Genomic DNA, 26,154 nt, shown 5'->3' with positions numbered 1-26,154 from the left:
AAATGCCCCTTACAAAAGGGTAACCTGTACTTTATTTTCAGAGCTCTTCCTGTGTCTGCTGTTTCTTAAAAATAACTAGTCCATAATAATCAATATGCCAGAGAGGCATATTTTAAGGTGATATGTTTTGCCCCCATGTAACATTGAGAATGAACATTTTGTTGTGGGCGAAAGAAGAGATCTGTGAGACTGGATCCCGAACTTGAATAAAAGTATTGGGTGAACTTGTGTATTTAACTTACAAACATAGACTCTGAAACAGTGGCCAAGCCAAGTAACAGTGAGCAGCCTGAGCACCCAGGCTGGGGTTTTTAGATACTCTTTTCCCCTGAGAGAAACTCCTGGGAAAGTGGCACTTCCCAGTTTCCAGGTGAGGGACGAATCCATCTTTCCTTAGAGCAAATTCTCATAGCAGAGAGCAAAGCCATGTTATAAAACAAAATTCAGCCAGGTAATTTTGAAGATCTAATTGGCTTTATTGAATGAATCGTGTATCAGGCAGCATCCCATATAATAGGCAGAAGGAACTCCAGTGGGATATAGGAAAGAAAGGCTTTTAAATGCAAAGAGCGCATTAAAAAAAAAACAAAGAAAGAAAAGAATGCATTGTTTAGGCAAAATTGTCCTCCTAAGGGGGAAGGGTCCTCCAGGAAATTCCAGTTTGTCTGGTTACATTTTACGTTCATGAAGGGCTTGAAACTGCAGTGATGCAGTGAGGTCAGGTATTAAATTTTGGTTTATGGGGGCCCTAAATTTAAGTGAGTCTGTGATGGGCCTGTAATTTTGTTTTGAAACATCACAAATAAGATTTTTTTATTTAATACCTAAAGTCTGAATTTTAAACAGATTTTTGGGCTGGTGGCTCATACCCATCAGCTCATTCAACGTCAGCACCTGTCTCATCCCCAGGAGCCTTCCCAGAACTGCTACCTTCACCGTGAAGCTCCCTGAGTTTTCCCCGTTCAAACCTGGGCTTCGTCAGCATTTTTACTTTTCTAACAAAGACATCGCGGAGCTGGTAAATAGATTGGCAAGCCTTTTCTATGTCTTTTCCAATGCTGTCTGGAATCGATTTATTGACCACTTCTTTCAAGTCATTTGTCTGCAGTTCTTGGGTCAGGATTTCCGTCATCTTCCAGATTTGGCAGACCTGTTGATGCTGAGCGTAAGAGGCCTTCTGAATGCGATTATTGCCTTTTTTAGTAAAACCAACACAGAAAGACGAAGCAAATACCATCGATAGTCTTGATGTCAACATGAGCTTCAGTCATTCTTGGACAATGCAGCACATTTTGTCACGGGTAAGATCCATGCCATGGAAATTAGGAAGTTTTTGCCCTGAACATCCTCAGGAATTAGCTTGAATTTTCTAAATGCAACTTCATCGTTCTGCAGATCAGCAAGACACACTTCACAAATACGACCATCGAGGCCATCAGATGCCATTTGGTGCCTTGGGTTCTTTTGAGTACTGTTTTCCCAATATTTGTTATATTGAACGTGGCTGGTGCTTTCACATCATCCCAATCTTTCTTGGAAAATGGATCAACCACTTTCCTCTGGGCTCCTGCTTTGCCACCTTTCGTAAGGTGCTTGTTCTTACTAACTGCTGTGGTGCTGCTCAGAGAGCCAAAAAAAGCGGATTTTTTTCTTTTTATTGGTAATTATCAAAGATCTCAGAATAGTAAAAAGAATAGAGTGACCTAAGCTTATGTAAACATTCCTGTAAATGAGCTAATTGGGCTATACTGAAGCTTTGAAGATGGGTAAGAATCTACCAGTCCAATTTTTTTCAAAGTATAGAGGAGAATCCATCAAGTCTGGAAGTCAATAACAAACTGCATGGATGGCATTTTCAGTTCTTATTCTAGTGCCAGGTTGTGTACTTCCTGCCTTATAGTGTGTTCTGTGCCTGTGGGTACATGCCAGTCTCAGTGGCTGGTGCTTTTCATTCTGGAGTTTGTGCCAACTTCTTTTTCTCCTCTAAGTTAGCTGTGGGGCTTAGAGACACTTGATAATATTTAGTTCTCTGCTTATAAATGATGTCTGGTCCTAAAGGGGAATTTTCCAATGTCACCAGGGGTCTCTACTTTCATTTTCTATCCCATATGTGTGTAAATATATATATATATATAACATCCCTTATATACCTACAGGATTTTACAGTTCCCAGGGCTTTCTAATACATTCATTCAGTCACTATAAAATGCTTAGATAGCTGGAACTGCCGTAGATGATAAAGATACTGTACAAAAAGATAGATTCTAGTATATATTCTGGTGCAAGGACATCCATACACAGGTACAAAAACTAATTATAGATTTTGGAAAATGTTATGGGGAAAAAAATAAGCAGAGAGCTGTAATAAAGACCAGTGGGCAAAGGCCCTCTTCTAGAAAAGGAGGACCTCTCAGAGCAGGTGACACTTAGGCTGAAACCTGAAGGATGGAAAGGAACCCCTCACGATGGGAAGAGCTGGGGGAAAAGCACTCCAGGCAGAGGGAACAGCCAGTGCAAAGATGCTGAGCCCAGAACAGGCTGATCGCCATCTGGAAACTTTCAGGGTCTTTTGTGGTTAGAATATAAGGCATGAGAGGGAGGGCAGCCCAAGGTCTGGGGTCTGATTTGGTCTTCAGAGTAAGTACCTACTGCTGTTTCGTTATTGCTCCCATTGTACAGCTGGGAGGACCAGGACAGCTCTTCATGTCAAGGACCAAAAGCCCAGATCCTTTGCTTGAAACTCTAGATCTGGGGTTCCCTCCAAACACATACACCAAACCTGTTCCCGTCTTAGTCTCCCGTTGCCTCCGTCTTCTCACAACCAGAGAGGTCAGTTTAAGCTGTGCACAGCGTGGCCAGAGAGAAGGGCCTGTGTTGCACAGCGAGGCAAGGTCCCACATGCTCTTCCCAGGTTTTTCTGTGGGTGGAGGAAGTGCCGGCACAACTTTTTAATGTCTTCCTTAGATGTGTCTGTGGGCACATGGCAGCATTTACTGTCACATCCATCTGCTGCTCTTCCTCTGTCGCTCTGAGTAACCTGCCATTTGAGATGAAGAGCCAGAGCCACGTCATGCCATTAGAACAGCGACGAGGACATTACCGATTCCGGGGGAGCCTCAGCTCAGAATATGGAGCCGCCGGCTTTCGTCTTTGGAGAGGCGCCAGCTGTTTCCCTGCTGGCTTTCCTTCAAAGAGAGAAGGAATGACACGCCTTCTGGAGGATGTTCCTACAGACAGAATTGTTTTCATGGTGAACTTGACCCAGGTCACAGAGCAGGAGAAATGGGATGTTATCTTTGAGGGTCGACCCTTCCTTTACGAAGGGGAGACCAGACCTGTGGAGCCCTTGACATACTCACCTGAATTGTTGCAAAAACCCAGCCAGGCTAAGAAAAATGATCACCTTTCTAGAAATGAGCGAACTGAAGCCCAGTGAGGTTCGTGGCCTGCCCAAGTTCACCCAGGCAGGGGCAAGGTGAACCCGGCCCCGGTGTCACACAGGCTTTGCGAAGTCGGGGTGGGGGCCTGGTTTCCGCAAAGGCATCGCGGTGTGCTAGGAATGCGATGTCCAGTCATCTCACGTTGCACATAAGAGGTTCAGAAAGGTGAAGCAGGTGTCCACGTTCGCCCGGCTCATCAGCAGCAGAACCAAGATCCAAGTTCTGCCGCCTCCTCAATCGGTCGCTGCTGTGTTCCTGCCAAAGGTCTTTTTGTTCATCACCTCTGTGGTCAAACTCCAGGCTCAACCTAATTGCAACGTCCTTCTTTTATAAATTGGAAAGGATTTCAGTTTGGGATTGAGGCTAAGAGAGGTACATGTTTCCCCAAAGTCTACCTACCTGGGGAAAGCTAACCACCTGAACGTGTGCGTGCATGTGCCATGACGGGGAGTGGGGAGGGGCCGGGTGTATTTGCATATGTGCTAGTTACATTCAGTGGCAGTGTTGCTTAAATGTGTGCTTGAGTTCTGCCTTCAACTCTCAGCCCTGGATGGTGGGTCTGCCATGCCCTGAGCATCTAGACACACACTCAGCTCTGTTTTACCTTCTCCACACACCGCTCCAAGGCACATAAAGGGCTCAGCATAGTCCTGGCGGATGGCGCACAATGGCTGTTTTTAATTTTTATTATGATTTCCTCATTTTGAGTGAGGTAAATAATACTTTCTCAGTTTTACAGATTAGGGAATTGATATTTAGAGACTTAATTAACTCTTAACATCGCTCAATTAGCAAATAACAGGCTCAGGACTCGACCCCTGGGCTGTCTAATTTTTGAAACTGGCGTCTTGCACGCCAGCTTCACCTTGATGGAGGGCCCTGTCACATGCTGGTGGATTAGAGATTAATTAATGTGAGCAACTCTAGAACACAGAGAGTTAACTCCCTCTTTGGTGTTGCAAAAAGAAAACAAATTGTGTCTGTCTCTCCTGTTTCTGGCCTTGGACAAAGTTCATTGTAGCTGAGCATAATAAGCAGGACAAACTACTTTGTATTCTACTAATGTGGCAGCCTTTGCCTGACAAGACTTGGATTCTGAGATCTCATTCCCTACCCTGTGTGGCAGCAGGCTGGCCCCCTGACACAAAGTGGCTTTCCTCCCAGGGGTAAATCTACCAGCCACGCCTGCTGAACAGCTTCAGAGGGCCCACCTTATCTGCGAGGCTCCTGTGAGGTAGGGGTTGCCTATCTGAGATTCCATTCCTGAGCTGGAGTCCCCATTTTCTCTAACTCCACCAATGACATGAGTCGTGTGAAGCACAAACTAACTCTAAGTGGTCTTGGGTTCTGATTGCTACCAGCACATTGTTGTGTACCAGGGTCTTAATTTGTAAAGGTGGCTGAGTGACCACATAGAGAGGTCAGTGCCATGGAAAGAAAAGTTTCACGTTCATCATAGTTCCCCTAGAAATGAGAGACCCGGCTTAGCACCAGAGGAGGATCAGGGTTTGGTCAGAAAGCAGACGCTGGAAGGAGTAGAAAGTTTAAGCCAGAACTTTTACTGAGCTTACAGGAGGAGACTTAAGGTGGATGGGTGATCAGGTTACGATTAGCTCATTTGAATAACATTGGTGGGCTCTAGACTAGAGCGGTGGGCTCTAGCTGCTTGCCACCTGGTCCTGGGATGATTAAGGCAGAGAAATATGGTCTCCCAGGGTATAGGGGGCAGCAGATAGAGGAGGTATAACTCTGGCCTAGTTCATTTGCAAGTCAATGGCATGTTCTTGCTGACTCCTTGGCCATCTCTGAGAATCAGCTAGCCCCGGGAGGGGCAACCTTTCCAGAGCCAGATGCCTTTAACAGAAACTAAAAAATATACAATACACAAACCTGACTCAGTTGGCTCAGGATCCTGGACCTTAGGGTTTTCTGTTGGATTCCGAAATCTAACTTGAAGGGTGAGTCTTTGGTTCCATGCTTACTGAGAACGGGACATTGAGCGGAGTAGAGAAAGGAGGACTGCACCCATACTCTAAAGACTGGCATCTGGCAGTAATTTGCACATGTGAGAGAGCTGGGTTGCATCAGTGTTTCCCTGAATGTGGGATGCATGGGGTGAATTAGGTGATTTGGGGGTGGTCTAGCCCCAAATTGAAGAACTCAGACTCACAGAGTGGGCATGCAATAATGTGGTGATGCTAGGATTTAATAATACGGTGTTTTGTTTTTATGGTGATTCCTTATATAAATGACACAGAGTTACCCACTTATGCAAGCTATAAAATTTCCCTTAAAATAGCTTAATTGCATTTTAAAAAGTGAGTTGATTTCTAGACAAATGATAAGTAATTGCAAGTATCTGAGATAGAAGCTGAAAAGACAGGGATTGTGGAGTTGTCTTATTTCTCCCTTTATCATGGTGTTTGGGATTCTGTTATTAAGTGTGTACGCATTTATGATTGTTCTACCTTCCTGATGAATTGGCCCTTTTATCCTTATGAATGTCCCTCTGGTAAGACTCTTTGTCTTGAAGTCTATTTTATCTGATGCTAATGCAGGCAGTCCAGGCTTCTGATGCTCACCGGTTGTGTTGCATATCTTTTCCCACTAATTTGCTTTCAATTGTCTGTGTCTTTATATTTAAAGTGCATCTCTTTCAGATCTATTCTAATAATCTCTGCTTTTAGTCCACTACCATGTAATGTGACTATTGATGTGTGTGAATTAGGTATACTGTTTCCTTACTTGCTTTTCATTCATCTCAACCACGTCCTGCTTTGTTCATTTTCTGCTGCTGCTCGGCCAAATTACTGCCAAGGGCTGGGGGCCTGAGGTCTGCATTTACTTGCTGTCTGTGGGTTGGGGGCTTCTCTGTGCTCCCAGAGGCTGCCCACCTTCCTCCTCAGGCCTTCCACGTGGCCCCTCCAGCAGCAATATGTCACGTTCCTCTCAGCCTTTGAATCTCTGAATCTTTCCAACTTCTCTGCCGCAGGTCCCCGCTTCCAGCTAGAGAAAGGTCTCTGCCTTTAAGGACGCAGGTGATTAGGTGGGGCTCACTGGGATAATCTCCCTATTTGAAGGTCCTTAGGTACATCTGCAGTCTTTTCCCCTTCTAAGAGCATATTCACAGGATCTAGGAATTAGGACATAGACATTTTGGTGGACTGTTGTGTCCACAACACCTGCCCCCCTCCTTTTTTAAAGGATATTTTAGAATTTCTTTTGAACATGTTACTTGGTTTTAGCTATATCTCTTGCACTTTTAAAGTGATTGCCCAAGGGATCATATTAAACATACATACTCAGCTGTGCATAGGTTACATGGGGGTAATATTGTACCATTTCATGCATATATGGTCCAGTGGGTCCTCATCTCCCAGAAGCTATAGAATGGCATGCACTCCATCGACACATATTAAAATTCTGGGAGACAATGAAAGAAGTTTTGCTTTAAACAGTCATATGCATGTGTATTTTTTAAGATGAGGAGGAAAAACAGTCTTGGACACTTACTCAGATATTTACCACATCTAATGTTCTTCATTTGTTCCTGAAGGAATCTGGGTTTCCCTCTATCACTTCCCTTCAGCTTAAAGAACTTCCTTCAGCATTTCTTGAAGTTCTGGTCTACTGGCAATGACATCTCTTAGTTTTCTTTTATCTGGAAAGTCTGATCTGCTTTCATTTTTAGGGGCATTTCCACCAAATACAGAATTTAGGAGTTTCCTTTCAGTGCTTTTATTACCTGTTCCCTGGACTCTAAATGGCTAATGTTACGTGTGAACATTTTGAAGCATTGTTCTCTGTATGTAATGTATCATTTTTCTCTTGCTAATTTCAAGACTTTTTTTCTTTTGATTTCCATTAGTCTGACTGATGTGCCCTGATTGGCTGCCTTCACATATATTCTCTTTAGGGTTCTAGGAGATTTCTGAATTTGTAAACTTATGTCTTTCATCAAATTTGGGATGTTTTTTGCCATTATTTTTCAATATTTGTTTTCTACCCAAGTCTCTCTTTCAGAGACTAATCACGTGTGTGTTAGACTTTGCTCTGTTAATTTTTAAAGGTCTTCCTTTTTCAGGCCGAGTAATTTCTATTGATCTATCTTGAAATGATCTGACTGTCTTAAGGCATCTCTTTTGCCATATTAAGTCCATCCGGTAAATTCTTTATTTCAGATACTTTGTATTGGACACAGAGTCACAGGGTCAATCAGATCTAAGAGAAGGAAAAAGAAACTGCCTGCCAATAGGGAGGATGGCAAAAAAAATGTGTGGCCACTTTTAATTCATTCCATGAGATACCGACTCCGCCTTTATCACACCGCCCCCCCACCCCCCGCCAGCACCCTGGCCTTTGTTCATCTCTCCTCATCTTTCTCCCCTTCCCTACAGTCCTGCCTCTCAAATGTTGATCTGCATAACTGCTTGCCTTCTTGTGAAAGCCTTTCTTTATCTCCCAGAGTGAGTGAAGTTTCCATCTCTCCTTGAATCATTAGCATTCTGTAACTAATTTAGTATTTAACTGTTGTTCTGCAATTATAAAATCTATTTGTCTCCCTCACCAAGGAGTCTGAGCTTCTCAGAGGGAGGGACCCTATTTGATACATCCAACCTTTCTCTAAATGAGAGTTTACCACCCGCCGGTAACCCCGAGGTTGGGGACTTTATCTGCTTTGTTCATTATGTCCTCAGCACCTACATCCTCACCTGGCTCATCAGAGATAATAAACATTTCTTGAACTGGAATGATGTTTTTTTTGAACTTCACACAGTTAGTTAAGGCAGATCAGAACTGGATCCCAGATTTGCTTCCCTTCTAAGTTAATTCCTTCTAGGGATCACTGGCTGCTGAGTGAATCCAAACACTCCTTAAGGCCTCTTTTCCTTTGTATATCCAGTTTACACCTTTATCCCCATATCTCAAGAGCACTTCCTCTTGTATTTTAAAATATAAACTGAGTTTAATAGGATGACAAGCGTTGGGGATTTTCCTGTGTGGGTTGGTCTCTACTTGAGTCTCTCTAATGGGCGGTGCCCCAAAGACTTGTATTTCTTGGTTTCAGACTTGAAGATGTCAGCTCCAAGCTCCAGGACTAAGAAACAGATTGTACAGCAAAATACTTGCTGCTTTGGACCGTGAACTTTACAGGTTAATTTCTTCTGGAGCAATGCTAATAAAGAGGGAGAAAAAGAGTTAAGGGACTCACCTGGGGGCCCAGGAGGAGGTTGGATCCTGAAGGCCAAAGTCATGTGCTCACTCCAGCTTTGCACTTGACCTTCCTTTTCTGTGTCAGCTGTCATGATGCTTGTCACAGAATAAGAACGCAGTGGATGTCCTCAACATTAGAGTTGTCTCTACCTAGAGGAATGACTCTCAAACTTTTGTGTGCATAAGAATCACTTGGAGAGCTTGTTAAAAACAGAATCTGGGCCCCACTTCAGAGATTCTAGTTCAGCAGGTCTGGGGTGGGGTCCAATATGCATGCCCATTACGCTCCCATGTGACACCAGTATAGCTGGTCTATGGGCTACTCTTTGAGTGGCACAACTTTAAAGCAGTTTTTCTCAACAGTGGAACTCTTGACATTTTGGGCTGGATAATTCTTTTCATATTTTTATTATTATGGTAAGAACACTTAACCTGACACCTACCCTGTTAACAAACTTTTAAGTGTACAATATTGTTGACTATAGGCACCATGTTGTACAGTGGATCTCTAGAACTTATTTATCTTGCATAACAGAATATACCTATTGAACAGCAACTACCTATTGCCCTACCCTGCCAGCCCCTGGCAACCACCATCCTACTGTCTGCTTCTATGAGCTTGACTCTTAGAGACCTCATTTAAGTAGTATTGTATAGTATGCCCTCCTACGACTGTTCACCTGGCATAATATCCTCTAGGTTCATCTATGTTGCTCACATGGCAGGAGTTCCTTTTTTAAGGCTAAATTATATTCCACTGTGTGTGTGTGCACCATATTTTTTTTTCTTATACATCTGTTGATGCATACTTAGGTTGTTTCCATATCTTGGCTATTGTGAATAATGCTGAAGTGAACATGGGGGTGCAGACATGTCTTTGAGGTCCTGATTTCAGTAACTTTGTTCAGTTTCCCAGGAATGGGATTTTCTGGATCATATGATAGATCTATTTTTTTTTATTATTAAAAAAAACCCCCATACTATTTTCCACAGTGGCTGCACCAATTTACATTCCCATCCACAGTGCACGAGAGTTGGCATTCCCTTTCCTCCACATCCTTGTCACCACTTGTTACTTTTTTTATTTTTGATAATAGCCACTATAACATGTGTGAGGTGGCACCTCACTGTGGTTTGCATTTCCCTGAGGATCAGTAATGTTGAACATCTTTTCATATATTGTTGGCCTCTGTAGAGTTGTCTTCTTTGGAGAAATGCCTGTTCAAGTTCTTTGCCCACTTTTTAATCAGGTTCTTTGATTTTTGGTTACTGCATTGCAGGATTTTCTTAGCCATTTTGGAAGTTAACTCTGTATCAGATATGTGCTTTGTAAATATTTTCTCCCCACCTGGAGGCTGCCTTTTCACTCCTGATGTTTTCCTTTGCTGTGGAGAAGCTTTTCAGGTTTAGTCCTCATTGTCTGTTTTTGTTTTTGGTGCCTGTGCTTTGGGGTCAAACCCAAGAAGTCACTGCCAAGAGCAGTGTCATGAAGCTTTCCCCCTGCGTTTTCTACTAAGAGTTTTTCAGGTTCGGGTCTTAGAGGAAAGCCTTTAATCCATCATGAGTTGATTCTGTGTATGGTATAAGATAAGAGTCAATTTCACCAGGTGATTCTGTGGGATGGGAACTTTGCTCAGGCATTATGGAATGTTTAGCAGCATCCCTGGTCTTTGGTCATCAGATGCTAGTAGCATATCCCAGCACCTCAAAGCTGTGGCAAGTAGTATGCCTTCTGACATTGCCAGGTGTTCCCAGGGGAGCATAATCACCCCCTGTTGAGAACCATTCCTCTAGGGTGTCTGGTCTGAATGGCCCATGGGGTGATGTACCATTCACTGAGCAGCTTGGGGTGGTGGTATGAGGTCAGGTTTAGAGAGCCATACTGCTGGCTTGTAGAGGACCGTGAAGGCCCAGTTATGTGGATGCAGAACCCAAGTGGAATGGTCAGGCCTCGCAATGTGGATTTGAGGCCCATCAGCATATTGTGAACACTATAAAGAGTGGATAAAAGTTCCAGGTAAATGATCTATTGAGAGAGGAACAATGGACAAAAAAATGGAGCCTTTGGGAACACCAAGTCTTAGGAGGTGAAGGAGGAAGGAATAGGGGATATAGGAGGACAAGGGAGTGGAGGAGAGTGGGTAAGGAGAAAAAAGAGGTACCAGTCGGTAAGAAATATTAACACCAGATCTGTAAAGGGCATGTGGGATATGACTACCAGAAGGTCATCTTGAACACAGAGACTATCCTGCGCTACAGGATGACCACTGACCACATGTGGTCACTGAACAGTGGAAATGTGGCTAGATGGAGCTGACATATGCTGTAAACAAAATTCACATTGAATTTCAGGTTTACTACGAGAAAGAAAGAATGTAAAATATCTTATTAATCACTTGTATAGCGATTGCACATTGAAATGATACTAGTTTAGATATATTGGGTTGAACAAGATCCATTATTAAAATTGACTTCACCTGATTGTATAGTAAAATGTAAAGTTACACATGGCTTGCATTATACTTTTATTGGATGGCACTGGCATAAAGCAGAGTCGTATAGAGGGGTGAGGACCAAGAACAGCAGAATGTGAGTAGAAGGTGAGGGCATGGAGCGGGAGAGTGAACTGCTTTTGGGGCAAAAGGGAAGACAGGCGATCGCAGGCTCTTTGGCAAAAAGGAGGAAGATGGGCAGTCACACTGTTACGTGGGAGAAGAGGCTCCAGAGAGTTTATTTTTTGGAAGGGTCAAGACTTGGGCATGCTTGAGGCCAAGGGGAAAAGCATCAACAGAGAAGTGGTTGGTAACAGGAGAGAGGAAAGAAGATAGCAAGTCAGGGCTTGGAAAGATTGCCATTGATGAGGTAGGGGGAGTGGAGGGGAGAGGAACTGAACCTCGGTCTTTACCCCTTTTGAGCCTCATTCGTTGCTCCTGAAAAATGGGGACAAAGATCCACGTAATGATAATGGGGTTTAAAAGAGATAATAGCTGAGGCTCGGCTTTGTAGGGGATGAACCACTGTGTGGAAGTACTTCAGTCCCAGTCACCACGTGCCTTTCTCTCTGTTGTTTTGCTGCCTCAGCTTCTGAATGCAGACATGGCTTATGTTCTTTATGGCCAAAGTTGCAAGAATTCACTCTAAATTTCAAAATGTGGGTATTCCTCCCAGAAGCTACTGCTCACATGTGGAACGCAAGTAACTTATTTAAAGTGCTGGGCATTATGCAGCCCTCATGCAGTGGTTCCCAGAGTTTGGTCCCCAGACCAGCAGTGTCACCCCGGGGTATGTTTAAAAAGCACATGTCCTCGGCTCATACAAGTCCTGCTGAATCAGGCACTGGGGGGACCTGTCAGTCTGTGTTTGAACAAGCCTTTCAGGTGATTCTGACTCCATCTAAATGCTTAGAAAAGGATCTAAGTGAAGTCAGACTACTACCCTCTCAGTGCAAGGATTCTCCAATCTTATGAAACTGAGCCTGTGTAGCTACGTATTGAAAATGTCCTGAACTCTTTCTGATGAGCTACCATAATATATTGTAAAGCAGGGGCTGGCAAACATTTTATGTAAAGGTCCAGATAGTAAATATTTTAGGCTTGGCAGACAAAGAAGCCTCACGCCCTGTTGCTGTAGCAGAAAACCAGCCCATGGACACTACACTGAGGAACGCGTGTGGCTGTGTTTGGGGCCATATGAAAGAGACTGCATGGTAGATTTGGCACATGGACCAAAACAAAGATTGTCAGCCCCTGCTTTAGAATCTAAATATCACCCTTGGTTGTGATTCTGGTTTGCTCATCTTACCATCAGCCACTCTCTTTCCATCTCTTCATTCATTCTTTGATTCAAAACTTTTTATAGGATCCCAACTGTGTGCCAGACACGGAAGCAGGCATGAAGATTGGCAGCTGACTTCCTGGTGGGGTCCTCGTTCTCAAGTAGCTTGTGACCTCATTCACGTGTGTAGGGGGGGGATTGTTAAGCAGGGTCAAAATCTATTGCAATGATTGGTTAAAATTTGGGAAAGAGCAGCCTAGCCATCCAAAGAGCCTCTGTTCCATAGCCTAGCCCAATACAGTTGTGTTCAGTTCCTGGCTTCCTAGCTGTCCAATTTTTTTAATGAAGCTTAGACAACTTTGGGGAGCATTTTTGCTTCCATCCCACTGGTTTCTGGGAGTTCTTTGCAAATGGTTTACAGAGTTCTCATCACCCACCACCAGGCTATTGCCATTTATGAGTCAGACCAGACCAGCTGGTTGGCACGGCACAGAGAGTTAGGAGAGGAATCTGTGCTAGCTGTTGGGATGGAAATGTTGAAGCACTGTGGAGTGTTTGTTCTGCCAGCATATGAACATGCAACAGATAGTATTTAATGAGAAAGTCTTCCTTTATCAGAAACTTTTGACCAAATGGAAACTCTAGATTCACACATCTTGCAGAGAAGTTTAAGACTTGAGTACTCCCAGAATTTACACGAATTTGTTCGTATTTGCATGCCTACTGGCCCCAGAGGCTCTAGCATTTCTTTCTCACACTTCTTGGAAATGATAGTAATACCAACAGCAATATAGCAACTAGCCATTTTTAGGCACACGTGCTAAGCCAGGCATTGTGCTAAGTAATATTATATGTGGTAGGCAGAAGAGTAGCTCCCCAGAGATTCCATGTCTTCATCTCCAAAATCTGTAAATTTGCAATTTACATGGCAAAAGGGACTTCGCTTTTGTGACTGAGGTTGAGGACCTTGATATGGAGAGTTTATCCTGGATTATCCAGATGGGCCTAATTTAATCACCTGAGTCTTTGAAAATGGAGAACCTTTCCACGCTGTGGTCAGAGGAAGATGTGAAGACAGAAGAATGGTCGGCGAGATGTGTGCTGCTGGCTTTGAAGGTGGAGGAAGGGGTTGCAAGCTAAGGCATGCAGACAGTCTCTACAGGCTGGAAGAGACAAGGGAATGGATTCTCCCCTAAAATCTCCAGAAAGGAATGCAGTCCTGCTGACACTTTGATTTTAGCTCAATGAGACCCTTTCAGACCTTGACCTCCAGAACGGGTGTGATGATAAACTTGTATTGTTTAAACCATCAAGGTTGTGGTAATTCGTTTATAGCAGCAAAAGCAGAAACTGATGCATCGTGGTTGATCTCATGAAACCCTCAAAAGAATCCTGTTAGTTAACTACTAATATTAGTCACCTTTTTGGAAAGAGGAATCCAAGGCCGAGTAACTGCACAGCCGCATATTTATCAAGGGGTAGACCTGGTTGTACTGTCGGTTCCAGAAGCACATCTGTGCAGTGACTTCATATTAGCGCACAGTACCGAACTCCACATGGATCCCCCACCGTTTCACACAACTGTGCTTTGGCACTCACACCTTTGGGGGGATATGTTCGCCTCCTCCAAAGATCTTCTTGGGTACCTTGCTATGTCCTTTAATTCCCAGGCTGTGTTGTGTCTCCACATTTGCAGTCAGGCCACAGGGCCCCTTTCTCCCGTGCATCAGTGGCACCGAAGAAGTCCGTACACCCCATTCCTCTTCCCACCAGACTGAGTTCTCCCAGTTTCTGCATTGTGCTGCCTCCCACACCAGGACATCTGGCCCATAGCTTACTGAAATTCAAGCCCCATGCTGGCAGGGGGTTTTGTCCATCATTGCTGTGTTCCAGCGCCTGGTGCATAGTAGGTACACAATAAATACCTGTTGCACGGATGAATTAGTGACAGGTAGGTTCTCAATAAATATACAGAGACTGAGACTTAATAAACCTGTGGTAATTGTTTAAAAGCCTTTTCTGCATTTTTCCCACAGTACTTTGTAGAGGTATAATTTACATACAGTATAATTTGCAAGTCTTCCATGTCCTACTCACTGGATTTTTGCCCGTGTAGACAACCATGAGACCATTACCCTGATGGGGATATGGAACATTTCCAGAACTCCAGAAAGTTCCGTTTTGCTCCCTTCCCATCAATCCCAACATAACTACTCTGAATTCAATCACCATAGATAAGTTTTTACTTTTCTTGAACTTTATATAAAATTTCTGTCATGTCATGTTAGGTTATATATGGGATTGTATAGTGTGCATTCTTTTGTGTCTGTCTTCTTTTACTTAGCATAATATTTTTGAGGTTCATCCATATGCCGAGGGTAGGGAGGTTTTTACTTCCACATTCCACCGGTAACTCCCATCCCATCAGATGAGTCCACAGTCTGGAAGATGCACCTCCTGTTGGACTGTGGCCTTTTATTGACATCTGAAGGTACCCGGAGACCCAGGCTTGAAATGTCTTTGCTTCAGTGCAGAAGTGGCTGCTGGTGCATAGCAGAGACTTAATAATGGGCCATCAGATAAATCAGTGCATGAACATGAGTTTCTCTAACCTAACATCTTTTAGGCATTTACTGTACGCCAGGCACGGGAGTGCTGAGCATTTTGCAATCATCCTCTAATGGAAATGAAAACAAAAACTCACTTGAATGGTAGATGTTATAATCTCTAGTATATGAATCAGGAAATTGAGACCAAGAAAGTTACATGTGGGCTCAGGTCCTACAATTAACAAGTGATAGGCTGGTGATTCCAGTGACTATGTTCCCCTCACCTGCCTGGGCTTTCCTATTTTTAAAGTAAATAGGTCTTTCTACAGGTTACCTGCAGAAGGTTTAAGAAAGACAGAAAAGCAGAAGGAAGGAAACATATAGGCATCCACATACCACCACCCCAGGACAACCACTATTTGTGGTTTATTACCTCGTATTATTTTCTACATATAGTGTATTATTTGTTCAATATAGTTATGCTCATGGTACGCCTACAAAGTCATATTTTACTTTCTCATGTAACTTTTTCCTGGGTGGTTATAAACTCAGTGACTGTGATGTATTTCATTCAGTATTCATTCAACTGATGTTTATGGTGTACGTACTGCGCAACATTATTTATTGAGCCCTTCCTGTATGCAGGCACTATACAGAGCTCACGTTCTTTATCATGAAGCTCTATGGTCCCCTACCTGAGCCAGCTTAGTTGGGTCCCAACCAGAAAGCTGTTGTCTCACCCTCCGAGTGTTGTTGTTGTTAGATTATGTGTTTTTAATGGATTCTTAGGTCTGCTACTGTGGGCTACTTTTTTAATTGATAAAATAAGAAAACCACAAGAGCGCCATCAGCAATTCCCTGCATCTTCTGCAGTCTCCTTGCTTTGGGACAGTGGGAATCCTGTGTCACACCCTGGAGCGGGGACTCCTGGGATGCATCATCCCAGGTGAGAAGCTCAGACACCGCATACTGGGAGCTCGGGTTGCATATTTAAATACTAACAAGGCTGCTTTGCAAATAGACTGAAGAGAATTCCAACTCTGAATGTCATGACTAGATTTTCAGAATCAGGTGGAACCTGCCAGCCTGTTAGGAGCTCTTCTTGGGGGATGTGCAGGGCGTGAGGAATTCAAATGGGTGGAGACATAATGTGAGGTAATTTCACCCTAGAATAAGAGATGACAGCTGGTGGGTCGGTGGGCACAGGCAAATGAAACTAGCTTTTCTATCTCTTAGGAGGTTGGAGAAGATGTTTTCAAGAGGGCTGTGACTCACTGGAGGCAGATCTCAGGCATTGCAGCAGATGAATGCCAATCTAGCCTATTACCCTGCTCTGGATGGCTACTCATCCTTGTGACACTCAAACCAAACATTTGAGTGGAAACAAATACTTATGAGGCAACATCGAGCCAGACCACACCTGAACAAAGATTCCTAATGGTGTTTCAGTGGGTTGATGCAAAGAAGACTAAAAATGTACGCTGTGGGGCATAAAGTGAAAATTTGTCTGTATCAACATAAATTAGCACCAATCATTCTCTTTTTGTACCTTTCCTATAACAAGTCCTCATTCATTCATTTCATTCAGTAAAATTTCTTGGCCGCCTCCAGTATGCCCACGGGAAGATGAGTTGTGAGCAAGGACATGCTCGTGTGGACTTTTCTAGCCTGTGGGGGCCATTTCTACTTCACCTACTACATGAAGCTTGGGGACAGATGGAGTTAATGAAGCTCTCCAAGTTCTAATCTCTGCCCTCAAGTAGCTTGCAGTCTGGTATGAAAGTTGAGACATGCAATGGATACCCAATACATAGCGAACACTCTGCAACTTACTGTAATTTTTGACAGTTAATCTTAGCAATGTGCTTCTATCCCATGGTGTCTGTCGTAGGACCAGACTGAGGCCCAGGGGGCTCAGAATCTGCTTTAGAAATACAGATTCCTGTGCCACACCTCATACCACACCAGATTAATTCAGTGGGAATAGGGCCTTAGGAGACCACAAGTAAATGTATGGAGGGGGTGCAGAACTTAGGTATGTGTCGTTGTTGATGGTGTGAGGAGTTGTCAGTTATAAATCTGGTTTGCCAGCAAAGATGGCTTCAGACACCCCACGCTGCCCAATTTGGCAAGGGGGAGCTGAGGTTCTGTGGCAAATCAGGGGGGGTCCAGGGAGGATGGACCTGGTAGTAAGTTCAGGATGAACAGGATAACAAACAGTGGCCATAATCTATTAGGAGTTCATTGAGTGCCAGGGGCTTTTACATCATTGCCACCTTTAATCCTCATAATCTCTTATCTTCCTTTACAAAGAAGCAGATCATGGCACAGAGAGGTCAAGCAACTTGTCCAAAGTCACCCAGCTTGGAGGCAGAGCTGGAATCCTCATGCAGTTTATCATTACACTTCCTTCCCAGTATAAGTGAGGAAGAATCAGAGAAGCATCTACTACAAATATGAGAAATGAGCCAACCTGTCTTTTGGGGAGGACCTGCATCTCATTGGGGAATGTAGCTCATAAAGGTGACCCATGTCACAGTTTAGAACCCTAAGAGGGTGGTGGCTGGAAACTTCCAGGGAGAGGTTCGGGTGATGTTCTTCCACCCAGGTATACAGACCGGGTGGGCTGGGGTTCCAGGAGGTCCAGAGCCTCCCTGAACCGTCTAGCCCTTCAGAGCAGTCACTGGTCATCTTTGGGTTGTTAAGTCACCCAATTAAAGAAGAGTTGAGATTGCCCCCATCCTTTGCCCCCTTTCCTGTAGCTGGGAATTCCAGCTTCAGCTCTTGGCATTTGCATTGTTCTAGTAATCTCCTTTTGTCTAGGAAACTGCCTCTCAGGGCTTTCATTTGCCTCATTTCTGCTACTCCGGCTGCCCGGTGTAAGCAGAGTACAATTGTGGATTGCAGTTGTGGTGCTGATAATGTCTTACAAGGTAAATTGGGGTTTCACAAGGGGATCCACAAAAAAGAAGCTTCCTTAAAGAAACCACAATATCTGGACCCAAATTCTGACCACTGCTTTCAGACATAGAGACCTTGTTCCTCCTTGGATGGCCCATGGGGCAGGTGGTGGCTGTCATGCAGCCAGAGCAGCTCTGAAGTGGCAGTTCAGTCCTGGAACCACCCCTTCTGAGCTGCCCCTGGGCAGGTCTTTTAACTCATGTTCCCCAGGAGTAAAACGAGGGTCTGGTGCCGGGTGGTCTTAGTCCCCGTGGCTGAGAACTGGCCCAAGGCAGGGAGTATGCAGGGCCAGAGTGACAGACCAGTGGTATTCCCGTGGTGCAGGAAGTTAAGAGCATTTTGTGGTCACAGAGAAGCAGAGGAGTGCTAATAAGGTAATTAGCACCTTTCCCCTGATTTGCAGCCAGGGAATTATTGAAAGAGATTAAAGGGAAGCTGTGAAAAGATCCCTGGGCAACTGAGGTGAGAGAATGGTAATAGTCGGTTCTCTATATATAAAGGAATAAAATTACATTTTATAAGCAGAAAATGGATCTTTCCTACTCTCGACCCAATGGTTTCCGTTCAGACCCTCACATTTGCCTCCTACCACAGGGCCTTTGCACATGAAGCTCCCTCTTCCCTCTCCTCTTTGCCTAGGTTATGCCATCTCTAGCATCCCTTCCTCAGGGAAATCTCTGACCATGTAGATCATTCAGTTTCCTTCATGGGTTCTGAAAGCACTGTAAACTTTTCTTTCAAAACACGAATGTCAATGACAATTTTACATTTGTGCGGCTGTGTGATCAATGCTTGTCTCCTCCATCTAGACCATAAGTTCTGTGGGTGCAGGTCCCATAGCTGTTTTGTTCACCACTGGATCCCCAGCCTTCAGCACAGTGCCTGGTACAGAGATGAATAAACAGTAGGTTGAATGAATGCATGTATTAAAGAAAGACACAGTCAAGTGATGCTTGACATCTGGTCCTTCATACAGTACTAGGAAGCTGGTAAAGTTGGTGCTATTTGTCATTTCTGTGTTGAAATCGAGGCTCTGGGGATCAGCAAAATGAAGTGATTTCCCCAAGACGCACACTTCATAAGCCAGGATTTGCATAGAACCTTTGAGAATCTGAAATTTTATTCACCTTTGCTTTAAATTATGGGTATTATGCTGCTTACTGGGAACAGGAGAAGTTTTCAAACTTCAGAAATCAAAACGAGCAAAAGCCCGCAAAAATAAAAACACAGACAACGAAGCCCATAGGATGGGGGATTCTGCTCAAACTGCTCACTTCAGTGTCAGCTACGTTTGAAGGATACCTGCCGCTCTTGTCCGGCACAAACCATGTGTTTCCCTGGAGCAGCTGATTCCTGCCCCCAGGAATAGGGTTGCATCTTGACCATCAATTTGAGCATGAAAAACCTTCTGAGGACAACATAAGCAACTTTAAGGACTGATGTGGAAGTGATGGAAAGAGTCAACACCCAATGCCTGGCCACGATTTGTCAGCCCGGCACACTGGCTGCTGGGCATTTGTGCCCAAAGGCTTCCTGGCTTTTTGAATGGGGAAGTGGGGTGAGAACCTGAGTCGGAGGTCTTCCCAGATGCTATGCGACTCGAGCACCTAATTGGCGTTGACACACTTGAGCGAGATTCCTAACCTCATCGGAACAAAGCCAGTCAACCAGACAAAACCAAAAATTAAATCAGTTCCCTCTGTGTGCTGGGGATCATAGTGATTAGTAAGACAGAGTAGAACAAACAAAATAAAATGTCACACACCGTTCCTGCCTTTATGGAGCATGTGTTCCATGGGGGACACAGATATACTCAAAAAAGCCCGTAAATAAATGTTAATCAACAGCCATCTTAAGTGCTATGAAAATATAAGAAAGAGCATAGAATAGGGGAAATTAACCTAATCAAGGGGGTCAGGGAAAGCATCTCTTGACAAATGATGATGCAGCCATGAAATGCAGGACGAGTAAGAGTTGAGTGGAGGAGGAGGAGGACATGCTCCAAGAGAGGTGGGCAGTATAGGCAGAGGCCTTGCGGCGGGCACAGGGGACCTGCTGGAGTCCCTGCAGCGGGAGGGAACACAGCAGGGCAGGTGTGGTCTGAGACACAGAAAACAGAGGAAAGGGCCCCTGAGACATACAGAGGGGACAGGGTGCAAACCCTGCTGACATGGACAGGCTGTGGTTCGTGGTATTTGTTCTAAGGGCCACTTGACGCTGAATGGTCAGTGCCAGGCTGGAGGTCAACTCAGGGCGTTGAGCAGGTGAACCTCCTGCCCTCACAACCCACTCAGGCAATTAGCTGGGAGGATTCATTGATTGCCCACAGGGATGACTCCAAACACATCCCCAATTCCAGCCAGACGGCCTGCAGAATAAACAGCATGATCCCAGCTGAGGGAAGACACATCGCCACTGCCCATGTTTGCATAGTAACCACAGGGCAAGTCTACCCACTACGTCATCGCTCATGGACATGGTGAAGAGACAGGACGCTGGCCCGCAGAAAGGAGAGTTCGATGACCAATGAGTCCTGGAGCTCACCGCACAGCCTGACATGCTTCACGGGTATGTTTCATCTGAGCATGGAGGGAATTTGAGCGTTGGGCACCGAGATTCATGTGGAGGCAGAAGGCTCATCAAAATCCCAACATTTTTTTTTGTACCTGTGGTGCCTCTGCTTTCCTAATTTGTGGCCTGGGAAGTTTAGCTTAGCAAGGGCTTTTTAAAAATGGAGAGTGTAGTGGTTTTACGCTAACACTGTCCAATCACCATCAACCATGAGCTTTAGAAAAAGAGGCACCTTTGAGGGCTGTTAATGAACTGAGTGCTCAGTGGCCCCTTGGTGCTCTGTTCTCTGCCCTGTTCGCACCAGAGGGTGTTTCAGCCTCAAGGGGACCTCAGCAGAAAGAGGAGGGCGTGAGCTGGAAAGAGCAGCCATCTCTGCTCCAGAGGGTGCCTGTGAGGCTGTCTCACTCTGCCAACTGTGTTCAACCTTTATTTCATTTATGTTCTCGGGAGCAGAGCACAATTAGGTTTTATGTTTTCTCTGCAAAGAAAAAGAGCTGTCCAGGGCGAAGAACCAAGGAGCCCCATTCTTCAATGCTGGAGATGTATAGCAAACATGCATTTTGGAATTACACAAAAAGAAAACAACATTCACTTTGTGGTTCCTTTAAGTGTAAGGGGGACTTTCTTTCTGGGTGACTCTACAAAGTTAGTGAGCCCCTCACCCTTTAGCCTCAATTTTCTCATATATAAAATGGGAAGAAAGAGAGCCATCTCATGATTTCTTGTGGTGTGCAGCAAGTATGAAATGCTGGGGGCTGAGGGCCATCGTGGGAGGGGGGAGGTCAGTGGGTGATGTGTGTCAGGCTCCCCTTGCCTCTGAGACCCTGAGGATGGAGTCTCTTCTGGGTTCGACGTCACTGGAGGAGGCAAACGTGCCTGGGCATGAAGAGCATGTCAGCTGATTTGGGTCCTTGCCTGAAGCCAGTTCTGAGCATGGCTCAACCCTGGGAGCTGAGCCGCAACACAAATGGACCCTCATCGATTGTGTTTTTCTCCCTTCAAATAGTAATTAGGAATCTTTTTCAGAGGCTGACATTCAATTTTCCCTTTTATGTCACTTCTCAGGAAACCACTCAAACCATCGATTTTTCTGTTAAAATTTCTCCCTTCCCAGTCCCAGTTTATGTTCCTGATTCCTTTTGTGCTCAGAGTTCAATCACGATGGTGAAGTCTCATCACAATTAATGAATCCTTTTTTTTTTTGAGCTTCAAGTAGGTCTTAGGTTAGTGCTTGTTGGAGGGAACAAACAAATGTCAGCTTTTTGCTGTGTGTGCGCACACGTGAGAATTTAGCATGACCCTGGTAAAAGGGGCCAGTGGCACTTGATATCGGGTCTACTGGTCACTAAGGGTATGAGGAATGAATAAATCTGAGGATGCTGAGGTCCACATATGTTACAGAGAGCTCCATGTTCTGTTGGTTTCATGGTGCATTGATTAGCAAGCAGGATATTATGCCCGAGTGAAATGGGCAGATTAGGCTGCTTAAATCTCTTGGCATTGACTCAGGACCCAATCTTTTGCTGTGGAGGCATTACGTCTAGAGGGAGAAGACGACAGTGACCAAGGGCTGTGAAGAGGTAGGGATGGTCTTTAGGCTGTATTTGAATATATGCAACAGGGGTCACCCTTGGGTCTGGAAAGAGAGCAAATGGGTTAAAACTAAGGGACAGGAGGATGCGCATTGCCCAGTGGTAGTGAGCAAGGGCTTTGAGACCCAAAAGAATTCAAATTGATTCACTTTGACAATTTGTCTACTACATGGGGTTATACTAATGATTAAATGAGATAATGTGGAGAAAGTGAGGGGCATGTAATAAACAATTGGGAGACAGTAGCCACTGTGGGTCAGGCCCTGTGCTGATTGTTTGTGCCCGTGAGCTCATATCCCACCCATAAGGGGGGTGGCAGGTGCTTTTCCTTCTCATGATGGAGGCTCAACAGTGTTGAGGCGTTTCTCAAGGCCAGAGAACTAGGACGTGGGAGAATGGAGGTGTGAGGTCAGGTGCGTCCCATCTGCAAACCCATGTGCCTTCCACCAGCTTACCTCCTATGATTCTGCCGGGTCTGTACACAGGGCAGTTACAGCCTCCTGACTGAGTGTGCGAAAGGCCAGGCAGAGCCAGGCCGCCCACTAGGTAGCAGGTTCTGCGAGGTCAGGTAGTGAGTGGCAGTGGGAACTGCAAGGCTGCTTAAGGACCACAGATACTGGGAGGAACAGGCAGATGTGGGTGGCAGTGTGCTCCCCACTGACCCCCAGCAGCTTTTTCTTGCTTCTGGGCCAGTGCCTCAGGTCGCCGTGCTATCCAGGGGCTCCCTGAGAGCTCTCCTCACACCAAGGGGCTGTGGGATGGAAAGAGTCTAGCAGAAGCATCCTACCTCAGCTGCAGGCCCTGCTTGCTTTATTTTTTTGCCATTATTTTTGTGATAAAATACATATAACATAAGATTTATATGTATATAAGACTTAGATATATATGAGTTAGTGGCATTCAGTACACTGACAATTATGCAGCCACTATCTATTTCCAGAACGTTTTCGGCACCCTGAAAGAAACCCCACACCCATCAGCAGCCACCCGCCAGTCCTCTGTTCTTCCCAGCCCTTGGCAACTACTGGCCTGCATTCTGCCTCTGTGGACTTGTCTGCTTTGCACGGGTCCTATGCATGGAGTCCTACAGTCCATCATCTTTTGTGTCTGGTTTCCTTTGCTGAGGATGTGTAATTGGGAGGGGAAGGCTGGAAAGGGGGCTTGGGAGCAAGGTAGAAACAGTGCATGTATCCTGCGCTCCCAGGAGCCCTGAGTCAGCTCTGACAGCCGCAGGGACACAGCTTCTCATTGGAATCCGTTCTGTTCCTGGGTTAGGAGAGACAGGGATACCATTTTGTCTGACTCTGTTTGGTTCCTGGGTTTGGAGAGCAAGTAGCAAGCGTTCAGACAATGAGGAGTACTAGCCCCAGTCCCCCTGCCAGGTTCCAGGCTTGTTTTCTGCCTTCAGATCACGAGAGCGTGTGTAGCAAAGGCTTCTGCACTTCAGACACTTGGATTCACTGCCGCTGCCTCATCTCAACCCCTGACTCACACCCACTTCCCCAGCACCATCGCCCCACCCCTGACTCAGTCACTGCCTCTCAAAGAGCATTGATTCATTCCTTCACTCATTCATTCATTCCTCACTTGCTTATACCTTCGGCTAACGCGTCAGCCCCGCCACGTGCCAGCAGCCCGGCCGTTGCTGCGGAGATGAATTAGCATTAATCTAGTCGCATGGAGACAGATATTTAAATAGACACTCAAAATACCTGGTGACGAGACCGACAATAGAGGCTTGGACAGGGTGTTCTGGGAGCGCCGTGGGGGTGGTGCGGGGAGGAGGGGAGAGAAGGGGTGACAGCTGCCTGTCCTGTACCGGCAAGCTGGCACGTTTGCCCCAACTTTGCAGTTCATAGAGCTCTTGCATGTCACCAGGGCCCTCCCGATGCCCCCTCCAGGTAACCAGAGTTCTATTAGAGCCATTTTATAGATGAGCACATGGAAACTCAGAGAGACTCGGTGGCTCACTCAGGTCCGAGAGCAGCAAGGCCAGCGAGCAGGGCTGTGTTCCCAGTGGCGTCTTTGGCTCATGGCTGATGGGCGTGGGCACCGTCTGGTAATGGGCTACCTCTTTGAACCTGCCTGGTTCCTGGGTGGCTCCGGCTCTGTCCCAGGAGTGGGGTGGTTCACGCCGGGGTGGCCCCTCTTCCGTCACTCCCCCGCAGTGCATTCTGACTCACAGCCTCTCCCTGAAAGCGCTTTGTCATATGAGACGATGGGGCTCACAGGCTGTGACATGCAGCTGTCTTAGCCGGGGAGGCCCAGTGGAAACACAGAGGGGTGTCAGAGAGCAGGCACCCACTTGAATCACAACCCATTCTTCCCTGGAAGACAGATGCCTCCTGGCATCATGGCTAAAGACCACGGTGGGGTCAGACCTGTGGGTCTGAACCTCTACAATATTGCTACTCAAAGCTTGGTCCAAGGACCGGCAGCATCAGTGCCACCTGGGAGCTTGTTAGAACTGCTCCAGCCTGCGCCCCCTGGATCCACATCTGCAGTGGGATAAGATCCCCCAGTGATTCCTGTGCTCATTAATGAAGCATCTCCCTGTGCACCTCAGCTTCCTCAACTGTAAAATGGGAACAGAAATACCGTCCCTAAGAAGTTAGCGTGAGGGTTACAGTGCCCTTACAGCTCTCTGCTTGGCTGATGGGCCGGGCTGGTTTGCCCAGGGCTGAAGGGGCTCCAGGAGGCAGGACTTGCAGTTTTAACACTGGGACCACTTGTCGACCTGCTCTCAGCTCAGGGCCTGGCCCCCAGCACGGGCTCGTTTGGAGTGGTGTGCCATTATTAGGACATTCAGGAAACCAGCGGAAAAGCGCCACCGGAGAGCTGTTTGCATTTGCGGGAATGCTCTGCCGGTGGGTTGCAGTGTTTGGGGCTTTGCTGTCTCTGTGCCTGATTCTTCTGTGATGCCGACAGCCGCAGTAATCCCAGCTTTCATAGATCAAGCTCTCAGTATGTGCCGAGAGCAATACATGCAGTATCTCAATCACAGCAACGTCTTTAAAATAGGGACGAAAATACCCTTCATTACAAAAATGAGAAAACGGAGCCTCCGAGACATTACATATTTTGCCCAAGGCCCTGACATCAGTAAGGGAACAGCCAAGATGGAGCCCTCTGTCTATTTGGCACCAACATCTGTCCCTTCAATAACATGAACATTCAGACTCCCAAAGGGGGAAGCAGTTTCTTCTAGAGGCTTGGTGCTCAGAGCTTTTGGTAGACCTTCCTTACAGAACAGTGGGGCACTTTGAAGAGGACATTTCTACTACAATGTTTCCTGCCAGGCCTCCCCCTAGCAAGTGTTATGCAAAGCCTGAGAGTCCCCTTTCTACCAAAAACAAAGCTGCCTCCTTCAGTCCAGCAGCAGCCCCCCTGTATGTGGCAGCTAGACACAAAAACCTAATGAACCAGACCCGTTTGCCTTTCTCCCTCACTGGAATGGCTTAACGACAAGTGATTATTATTGGTGGCAATGTGTCCTGTCTCTCGTCTGGGTCCTACCAGCTGTAGCTGCCCTGCTGTCTGCAAGGAGACTAGTCTCAGTGGCATATTAAAGAAAAACAAAGCAAAACAAGAAATGAAGGGTTAAGAGCTGATGCAGGGAAAAGGGAGATCTGTGGGGAGAGGCAGTTGCTCTTGGGGGGAAAAGCGTGGCTCAGAAAAGGGAAGGACAGTGAATGGAAATGCACTGCTCTGCAGGTTGAGTTCCCCTAAGTTTGGAAGATGAGTGCAGAATGAGTCACATACTGTCCACTTTTTCCCCTCACCAAAGTGGTGTCAGCAATCTTCGGTTGCCAAGGACAGAAAAGCTAATTCAAACTGGCTTCAGCAAAATAAGGTAATTAGCTGGGACATGCAGTTGACTCTAAGGGTTAGTTGAGTTTCAGGTGTGGCTTGAACAAGGTGCTCAGCAAGCCTATCAGGACTCAGCAACCCTCCTTTCAGCTTTGCCTTTGGTTCTGATGGTGGCCTTTCCAGGGCTGTGGACGGTATCCAGATGGCTACCAGAAATACTGGATGAACATCTTTCCAGGCTGA

At 45.7% G+C, this 26,154-nt stretch overlaps 1 protein-coding gene and 1 pseudogene across 1 annotated transcript in view; one reads left to right on the top strand and one right to left on the bottom strand.

The window, feature by feature from the left end:
• The window catches only part of GRIN2A (glutamate ionotropic receptor NMDA type subunit 2A), a 349,136-nt gene that overhangs the window by 166,488 nt on the left and 156,494 nt on the right, over positions 1 to 26,154 (top strand). The window lies entirely within an intron of this gene.
• On the bottom strand, positions 839 to 24,274 carry LOC140843678 (small ribosomal subunit protein eS1-like; annotated as a pseudogene).

This window comes from Manis javanica, chromosome 10 (assembly GCF_040802235.1).
Source record: "Manis javanica isolate MJ-LG chromosome 10, MJ_LKY, whole genome shotgun sequence".
NCBI lineage: Eukaryota > Metazoa > Chordata > Mammalia > Pholidota > Manidae > Manis > Manis javanica.
The sequence above is the reverse complement of the archived record's forward strand: the minus strand, read 5'-3'. Positions and strand labels throughout refer to the sequence as shown.